Genomic DNA, 9,695 nt, shown 5'->3' with positions numbered 1-9,695 from the left:
AGGTCAGAACAAAATGGCTTAAAGCATTTTGTGCTTTCAAATGACAGTATCCTAATGGGGTATTGAGAGTGTGAAAACATTAAGTTTCAGTTATCTCACAGAACTGAAATAAAAAAGAATAGCTCACATTCCTGTAGTCCTTCAGGGTTCACAAAGTGATTTCCTCACAACAACACTGTAAGGAAGACAGGGCAGGTGTCATTATTAAGCCCAAGTGCACACACTGAAACAGAATACAAACTAAATGGAAACTCTAGATGAAGGAAATCCCTGCCCTATTTCCCACAGCAGCTGTTCTAAACCTTTCTCCTCTTTCCTCAGATCCCCAGCCACCTCCCTTTCCCAAGTCTCACAATTACAACAGATAATTGATATTTCTAACTGAAAAGATTGGGACACTCTCACAGAGGGGCACTCACTTGATTCCAGTGTTCAAAAATTCCCAGAATTTAGAACCATTCACACCTTCCCCCATTCAATAAAAAGAGATAGGATAGCTCCACTCTTTGCTCTAGCTAATTCTTCACCTATGCTCTGAATTTCATCCCTTCATTAGTGCTCTAGAACCTTATTCCTACAATTATCCCATCTTTCATGCATTTCTGATATATCTGTTCCCTGGAGGTCAAAACAAAGTAAGGATTTCTAGTCATAATATGGGTTCGATTATAGAGTCAGATATCCCTTTCAATTTTAGCATTCTGTAATTCTTTGTTTGTGTGATTATAATATAATAGATAAGTTGGACCCGAGGTCAATCAATTTGCCCAGGGTCCCACAGCTAATAAGCACTGCTGCAGTTGAAACTCAACATGAGAACTCTCCTGATTCGAAGTCCAGCAGCATTCATTTCCACTACATTGCTAGGTCACTTTGTGTGCCACAGGTCAGGACCCTAATAGAATGAAGGGAGTGAGAACCTTTCCTCACAGAGACAGCAAAAATGAGATGATCAGCAATAAGCTCATGATTATCTAGTGTGATACAAATTACAAAGACCTTTTATACACATTCATGTAATTATCTTCTACCAACTACCACTATTAGATGATAGTAGAGCAGTAGATATTGAAAATGAGCGATCATTTACTGGAAGTCAGCTGAACAATTTTTGATACATTAACGTACTAAAAACAAAACAAAAAAACCTCAGGTGGAGCCATAATGTCAGGTGGGTAATCTGCCAATAATAAATGACACCACATTCAGCCATCCAAACCTATGCTATTCTTGGCCATGTATTCCCACAAATTCACCACAAGGCACCTATCCAACATGCTGGGGGCCTGTGTCAATCACTTTTGACATTGCAAGTTCAGTTCTCAGTGGAACACCCAGGCTGTCTGCAGATTTGACTTCATGATCACCTGACCACCCTATTTTCTTTGGCATCTAGATATTTCTCTGGTTGCATTCTCTATTCTGATCCTTCACAGTTTCAGGCTTCTCATATCCATCATGCTCCTTCTATTGTTCTCTAAGTGATAAGAATTTTTAATTCTTTGGAGACTGTGGAATTCTGTGTCTCAAAGCCAATCAACATAGCAGAGATTAATTCACTGACCAAACTTGACTGCAAAGGTTTTATGATGAAATATACCTCCTCCTCCTCTTAATAGGAATAGAAGGTAAACAACAGATAGAGAATGTGGTACAATTATCAGACATGATCAGAACATCACAAATTGTTTTGTTTTGCTTTGCTTGGCAGTGTTTTTATTACAAAGAAAAGTTCTGGTAGGAATGAAGAGGGAATAGCACCTTTAAAACATGGATTTTAAACTACATATATTTTATGATACATAAAACAGCAATCATCAAAACTATTTGGTATTGATTTAAAAAATAGAAAAGTAGGTTAATGGAACAGAAGAGACAAGGGATCCCATAACTTTGTATTTAATAAATCTGAAACCATTGCTGGGGTGGGGAGAAATATGGAAGAAAGAATTCCCTACTTGATAAGAACTTCTGGGAAAACTAAAAAACTACCTGAAAGAAATTAGTTTTAGACCAACGTCTTACATCATATTGCACAATGAATTCAAAATGAATATGTGACTCAGTATATTAAAATTATACCAGAAAAATTAGAAGAACATCAGATTGATCATCTTTCATAACTATAATAGATTAAATTTTTATGGAAATAAGGGACAGAGGCAATTACCAAAACAATTGGATCATTTTTATTATTTGAAATTGAAAAGTTTTGTATAAATAAAAGTAATGCATGTAGGATAAGAAAGGAAGTGATCTACTTGGGAGGGATCTTTTTATTAAATGTATAGGATAAGAATTTGATAGATAAGAAAATAAACAACTAATAAAAAATCATTTCCCAATAAATAGGTGGTCAAGAGCATGAACAAAGAGTTCTGAAAAGAACTGCCAACTATTAATGGCCATATGAGAGAATCTTCAAATAATTAATTTTAAAAATGCATATCAAAGAAACCTAGAAATTCACTCCTCACCCAGCAAATTAGCAAAGATCACCAAAGATGGGATTAGTCAATGTTTGAGAGGCTATGGAAAAATAAACTGTCTAATGAATTGTTTGATAATACTGTGAATCAGTATACCATTTTGGAAAGTAATTTGGAATTGTGCAAATAAAGTGGCTAAATTGTCCATACTCTCTAATCCATATTTTCTATTTTTAGGCCTATACTTCAATGAGGTTATTGATAAAAAAAATTCTATAAACATCAAAATATTTATACAGCACTTTCAGTGGAAGCAAAAAACGCAAAACAAAATGGATGCTAAACACATAATGTGATGCATGAATTCAAGAAATGAATTATATGATCATTATGGAAATACTTACATGAACCAATGCAAAGTGAAGTGGAGCCAAGAAAGCAATAGGCACACTGATTACAACAGAAATGCTGCCCTACCCATAAGGACTACAAAATAATTCTTAATTGAATGTTGTAAAGTTATAAAAGGTAAACTTGGACCCAAAGAAGAAATATAAGAAATCATTTTCCCACTACCACTCTTTTGCTAATGTGGGGGAGAGAATGACTATGAGTATGGAATATTAAATATATTAGGTTGTTTTCATTTTTAAATATGTTGAATGGGTTCCACTGAAAAAATTCATTGTTACAAGAATTGGTTTTCCGAGAAGTGTGTGATACAGGGAGAAATCTAGATGATAAAAAATAAAAGATATAAACAATAATATATTAAAAATAAAAAGGGTTTGTTCCCACCATATTTCAGAATTCTATATTCATCATCCAGTAACAGAAAAAAATTAACAAAATATCTTTAAACAATGTTTATTGAATTTAAAAAAATTATTTAACTCAATCTCCACAACAGCCCAATGCTACTGAAGATGCAAATATTATTCCTATTTTATAGATGTGAAATTAAGGTTCAGAGGTGAAGTGAATTACCCAGGAGTATCAATTATTCATCTTCTATTGATGTTCTGACACTAAGTCTGGTATATTTTCCATTGTACAGTATATGTAAGCTCCCTTAGTTCAGTGGGGGAGGGGAGCTATTATTAGAAGGCATTAGAATTATTCAGTTTGAAACTGACCACACTGTCCAGATTCAGACTTTACACATAAAAATGGATGGTGGTTGAATATTCAGAGCCACAACAAGCCATTGCTGAAAATTGAGCATTTAAATATTCTCATCACTGTCCACACAATATATAGCTGGTAATAAAGTTAAAAGAAAACAAACAACTCATACACCTCCACAAATTCTCTCAATATGAGTACAAAGTGAGGAAAATAGATGAATCTTCATGCTGGATCTCAATGCAGTACTTTTCAAGCTAACTTTCTAATTAGATTTCTAAACTGTTTGTTGTTGAGGGTTGGGTTTTATTTTTTTTTTTGGGGGGGGGGGAGACTCCATTTGGAATAAGTATCCAAACTCTTTCCTACATGTCTTAAGAGTCTTAGAATATTAGATCCAGAAAGGATCCTACAGACTGTCTAGTCAAATCCCTTCATTTGACAAGTGAGGAAACTGAGTCCCAGAGTTGGAAAATACCCAAAGTCATCCAGCTTGATTCTAAAGAAATCTTCAGCACTCAGGACTGATCTTTGTCCTCTAACCTCTGACTTTCTTCTGCATTGTTGCTTTATATCTTTTCCCTGTTCAGAATTCTATTCTTTATTTCACAGTCAGCTTCAAAAACTTTCCACTTGCTGAATGGCATTGCTTTTCCCTGAGCCTGAGCTCAACTATCTACCAGAAGTCCTATTAATTGTTTTTATTTCCTAACAGATTCATATTCTCTGGTGAAGGTGTTATTATCTGAGAAATATCAGAGCAAAAAGAATAATAAGGATTGAGATGGAGAGAAAGGAGAGGAAAATATAAAGGGAATGGGAGGGGGAAGTGTTAGAAAAAGAAGAGGCAGAAATGAGGAAGAGGGAAATGATACAGATGAAGGTAGGGGAGGCAAGAGAAAAGGAAAAAAGAAGAATGAGAGGAAGTATAAATGGAGGAGGAGAAACAAAAGAACAAGAGGAAAAGAATACAGAGAAGAAGAAAGGGTTAAGAAGGAAAAGAACTATCTAGAGAAGACAGAAGAAATGGAAAGGACAATATGGGGAGATGAGAGCAGGATAAAAGGGGAAAGAGAAAAAAAAGTGAAAAAAAGGAAGAAAGAGAAATGGAAAGTGGAAGGAAAAAAGAGTAATGGTTTATTGGATTACATAATTACAGCTAAATTCCTTTATTTTCTACATTAAACAACAAAAGTGATAAAGACTAAGACTACACAGATAATTGAATAACAGAGTCAAGATTCAAATCCTGATCTTTTGAAAGGAAGCCCAGTACACTTTTTTTTTTTTTACCCCCAAACACAAGTAACCTGTGTTTTCCGTAAATCAGTGCTGCCACCATCTGAGGTTTCAGAATATTCTGTTAATTTCAGAATACGAAACCAGTGGCTTCTGTAAATCTCTTAAGAATCTTTTTTTTTTTCCTGATAAATTCTAGAATTAGCACCTAGGCTGTAATAGCAGGAAGTATCCTGCCTGGCACCATGGGAAGTTGCCTAGAAGTAGATCAAAGATTGGGACGTAGAGATTCATGGGAATCCTACCTCAGACAGGTGCCTCTGAGGCAAGTCACTCAATTTTTCTCAACCTCAATTTCACCATTTGTAAGACAAAACAAAACAACTAACTTTAACGTAATTGTTTTAAAGTTTACAAAGAAGTTTACATAGATTTTCTCATTTGATCCCCCAACAACTCTATAAGATAGGCACTATTATTATCCCCATTTTACAGATGGAGAAACTTAAACAATGAGGGATTAAGTGATATGCAAAAGTTCACAAAGTTAAAGTGTCTCGTGGTAGAGTATATAAAGCATTAGACTTGGAATCTGGAAGATCAGAGATCAAGTCCTTCTTCAGACATCCTTCCTTTGTGATTCTAGGCAAGTCATTTTACCACTCAAAGATTCAGTTTCCTCATCTTTTAAATAGAGCTAATAAGCACTTATCTCACAGAGTCATTTTGAAGATTAAGAGATAATATGTAAAGTGTTTTGTAAACCTTAAAATATGATGGTGGTGTGATGGTGGTAGTGGTGGTGATGATGATAGTGGTGTCTAGACAGGAGTCAAACACAAATCTTCTTGACTTCAACTTTAGCAGGATGCCATAATAATGAGACCCATTTTGTGAATTCTTGGATAGAACAAAGAGATAGCACATATAAAGTGATTTACAAACCTTAATTGTCAAATAAAACTCTGTACTAATGTATAGCTATAATTAACTGTGTTGCATAATATATATGTAATATATACAATATAACTATATGTTAAGTTGAAGGAATCACATTACTCTTAGTCCCCCACCACAAATTATAAATTATAGTTGTTTTATTGTTATCATTCAGAGCTATGATTTCAGCAGTTTAGGAAACAATTTTGGAAATTTCCCTTTGCTGACAAAGATCAGTAACTTATCTGTAACTTATAGTCAAAAATGTTGAGTGACTTGACCATGGTCACACAGATCCTTCTGACTATAGGACTCATTTACTACATTAAACTGCCTTTTTGTATATATTTATGTTACTTTGTCCATACTTTGAATACTTACTCATACCTCTTTCCTTCTCCCCTCCCCTTCACCATTCCCACACATTTCCCAAAACCTCGGTGGCAGATATTGTTTCTTTTTTGTCATTGTATCTCCAGTATCTTGCAAAGTGTCTGACACCCAGTAGATATTTAATGAATGTTTATCTAAGTGATCTGCAGTTACAAGGTATTAAAGCTGTTGACTTTTTCTTTAAGTTTAAGAAATACCAGAGGCAGAATTATAAAGTACTTAAATTGTGTGTCTTGCTGTATTAGAATGTCCTTTTCATCAGTCTTCTCATTGGGGAATTGTACTCCTTTATAGATCCTTAATCTTGTCATGGTCCCTTATTTGACATCCATGCCTGAGTTCATCTGTCTAGGTCAATCTAGTATCAATATCTTTGAGAGATGGTATGGAACAAGGGAGTTCAGACCTAGAGTATGATATGTGGCAGGATCAGCACACTTTTTTTCTGCCTCTCTGCTCTACCTAATCCTCAGACTATGGAGTACAACAGAAAGACCTCTAGATTTGCAGTTAGAGATGTTGTTTAGTAATTTCAGTCATTCTGATTCTTTGTGACCCCATTTGAGTTTTCTTGGTAAAAACACCAGAGTGGATTGCCATTTCCTTCTCCAATAATTTTACAGATGAAGAAACAAGCAGACAGGGTTAAGTGACTCATACAGGGTCTCACAGCTAGTAAGTAAGATCAGTTTTGGACTCAGGAAGAAAAGTCTTCTTGATTCTATTCCCTGTACCACTTAGCTGCAGTCCAAGAACTTTGGGTTAAAATCTCAGCTTTGTTAAAATCCTTATGACTCAAGACAAGTCATTTCTTCTCTTTAGGCCTCACTTGAGGATGTTAGATTTGTAAGTTCTGAGCTCTCTTTTAGATGGACATTCACCTTGAAATCCTATGCTAACTAGTTGTTATGCCAACTGGATGAAAAATTCTGGGAGTTTGAGGAAGGCAGGGAGATGGCATTCCATTATGTCATCAAAAAATGGGAGGAAAAGGAATCAGAGCAGAAGGCTTGGAGCACTGGAGATTAATCTTGGTCAAGTTACTCAGCTTCAATTTCCCCACGTCCCAGATAAAGACAATAATATCACCTACTTCACAGAGTATTGTGAGGATAAATGAGATAATATACTTAAACTACTGTACAGACACTAGAGAACATTATCAATATTATTATTATTCTGTCCAAACATTTATACTTTTGATTAATTAGCCCCAAAATAATAGAAAATTGAATTTCTATTCTTAAAGAAAATGTTTCTTCCTAAACATGAAATAGTATGATGGGAGTTAAAGAGGTGATTTTAGAATCAGGACAACTTGGATCTGACTTCTGCTTTTTACATTTATTAACTGGGGAACTATAGGTTAAATCAATTAATATCCCTTAGTTTCAGTTCTCTAATCTGTAAAATGAGGATAATTTCAACTATGGTACATGCTCCACTGACCTATTGTGAGAATCAAATGAGTACTTCAAATGCTTTATACACCTTAAGACACTACATAAATATTAGCTATTACTAAAACCTTGAAGTATGTGTGCATGTGAGAGACAGAGACAGAGAGACAGAAACAAAGACAGACAAACTTTCACTAAGTACCTACCATCTGTAAGGAACTATTCTAGAAAGAGAGAGATTGAAAAATGTCTGCCCTCAAGGAGTTTATAATCTAATAAGGAAGAAACAGACATATGTGCAAATTATTATATTATAAAATAGAAAGAGATGAAATATGAGGAAAATACAAGGAAAGCTACAAGAATAGAAAAAGGAGAGGTCACATCCATTTGGGGGTGGGAGTGGAGTGGTCAGAAGTCTCATGGAGTAGGTGGCATTTGATCAGGGCCTTGAAGGATGGATAGAGAATTGATAGGTAGAAATGGTTGGTTTAAAAAAAAATCTCTGTGAAGGAAGAAAAGCATGGAAACCACACATTAAGATAAATGAATGGAAAACAACAGTAACTATTTCAGAAAAAGAAAAATGTGACTATGGGATTCACAAAAGCCATGCTCAGAAAAATTTGTTCTGAACTGTGAATGGGGAGAACTATAAGAACATTATAGCTTCTAGTTAATAAATCAGATGGTATCTACCAATTGGAAAGAGAAGAATGGTAAAGAGAAAAATCTCAAGAGGTGTCTGTCCACATCCTAGTTTAGCTAGTCTATCTTGATTAGCATCTCCAGCTTCCATGAAATTTGCAAACTGCTTCCCATGTCTAGAATGCACTCCCTCCTCAATCCCTATGTGCACCCCTAAGAATCCCTAAATTCTTTCCCTGTTAATTTTAAATACTCATTGGAGGAAGGCTTCCCTAATTCTCTAGTTATTCCTTTCTTCCTTAAACAACATTGTTTTTATTCTCTGTTTAAATCTTACATTTCCCAGTAAAATGTAAGTACTCTGAGGGAATAGATTGCTTTGATGTTTGTCTTTGAATCTACTACTTTTAACACAGTTCCTTACACATAGTAAATATTTAATATATGCTTATGAGAATAACAAGAACTGTAGTTTGAAGCTAAATTCTGGAGAGCCTTGAATGCCAGGGTGGGAAGTTTGAACTTTATTTGTTAGGTAAAAAAGGAAACATCAGTGGTTTTAAGTAGAGGAATATCATGATCATTCTTTGGACAAATTAATCTAGAATGAAGAACAGGAAAAAATGGAAACAGGAGAGATAGAAGACATTTAGCAGGTGCCTAATAAATGCTTGCTTAATTGAGGTAGGAAGATGAGTCAGAAAGCTCATGCAAAGACCCAGGCAATAATCATCATCATAATCTTTATCATTATCATCATCATCACAACAATAATGATAATAATGCATATTTATGTAATTCTTACTATGTTCCAGCTACTGTACTAAGCAAACCTAGGGGAGTTTTCTGATCTTTGCCATTTTATAAGTGGAAGAACTGAGGCACAGATACGCAGAAAGATTGGTCCAAGGTTATACAATAAAGAAATAAAAGGCTTTATCACAAATTTGTTAGCAATAGTTTTTAATCCATGAGCTTTCTCCTAAAAGGTATTTTTAAAAAGTTGCAACTCGTTGCTAAGGCATTGAAACAAGCCCCATTCCTTACACATTGGATTTTCAGGAAAAAACTCACTTTGTGACTGAGTCATCTGTCTCTTTGTATGTCTTTGTCTCCGCCTGTGTCTCTCTGTCTCTGACTGTCTCTCCCTCCCAGCCTCCTTCCTTCTCCCCCCTAGCTCCCTCCCTTCCTCTCTCCCTCCCCCCCCCCTCTCTCTCTCTCTCCCTCCTTTCCCCCTCTCTCCCCTTCTCTTTCTCTTCCTTCTGCCCCCTCCCTCCTCTCTCTTTCTATTTCTTTCTTTCTCTCCCTCTCTCTCCCACTACCCTTCCACCTCTACAAATCATAAAATCAGGCTTTGGTGACTTAGCATTCAGACAGGCAGAAGATGACTAATTTCCTGACTATGAAGTGGCTATGTGGTGGCTTAGCAACAAGGGACAGGTGGGCTCTGAAATGAATTAATCCCCTCATTGACTACTGAGCTAGAGAAACCAATGCTCAATGGACCTTTTACAGAGACAGT

The sequence above is a fragment of the Sminthopsis crassicaudata genome, chromosome 2, assembly GCF_048593235.1.
Source record: "Sminthopsis crassicaudata isolate SCR6 chromosome 2, ASM4859323v1, whole genome shotgun sequence".
Taxonomy (NCBI): domain Eukaryota; kingdom Metazoa; phylum Chordata; class Mammalia; order Dasyuromorphia; family Dasyuridae; genus Sminthopsis; species Sminthopsis crassicaudata.
Note: the sequence above shows the minus strand (reverse complement) of the source record.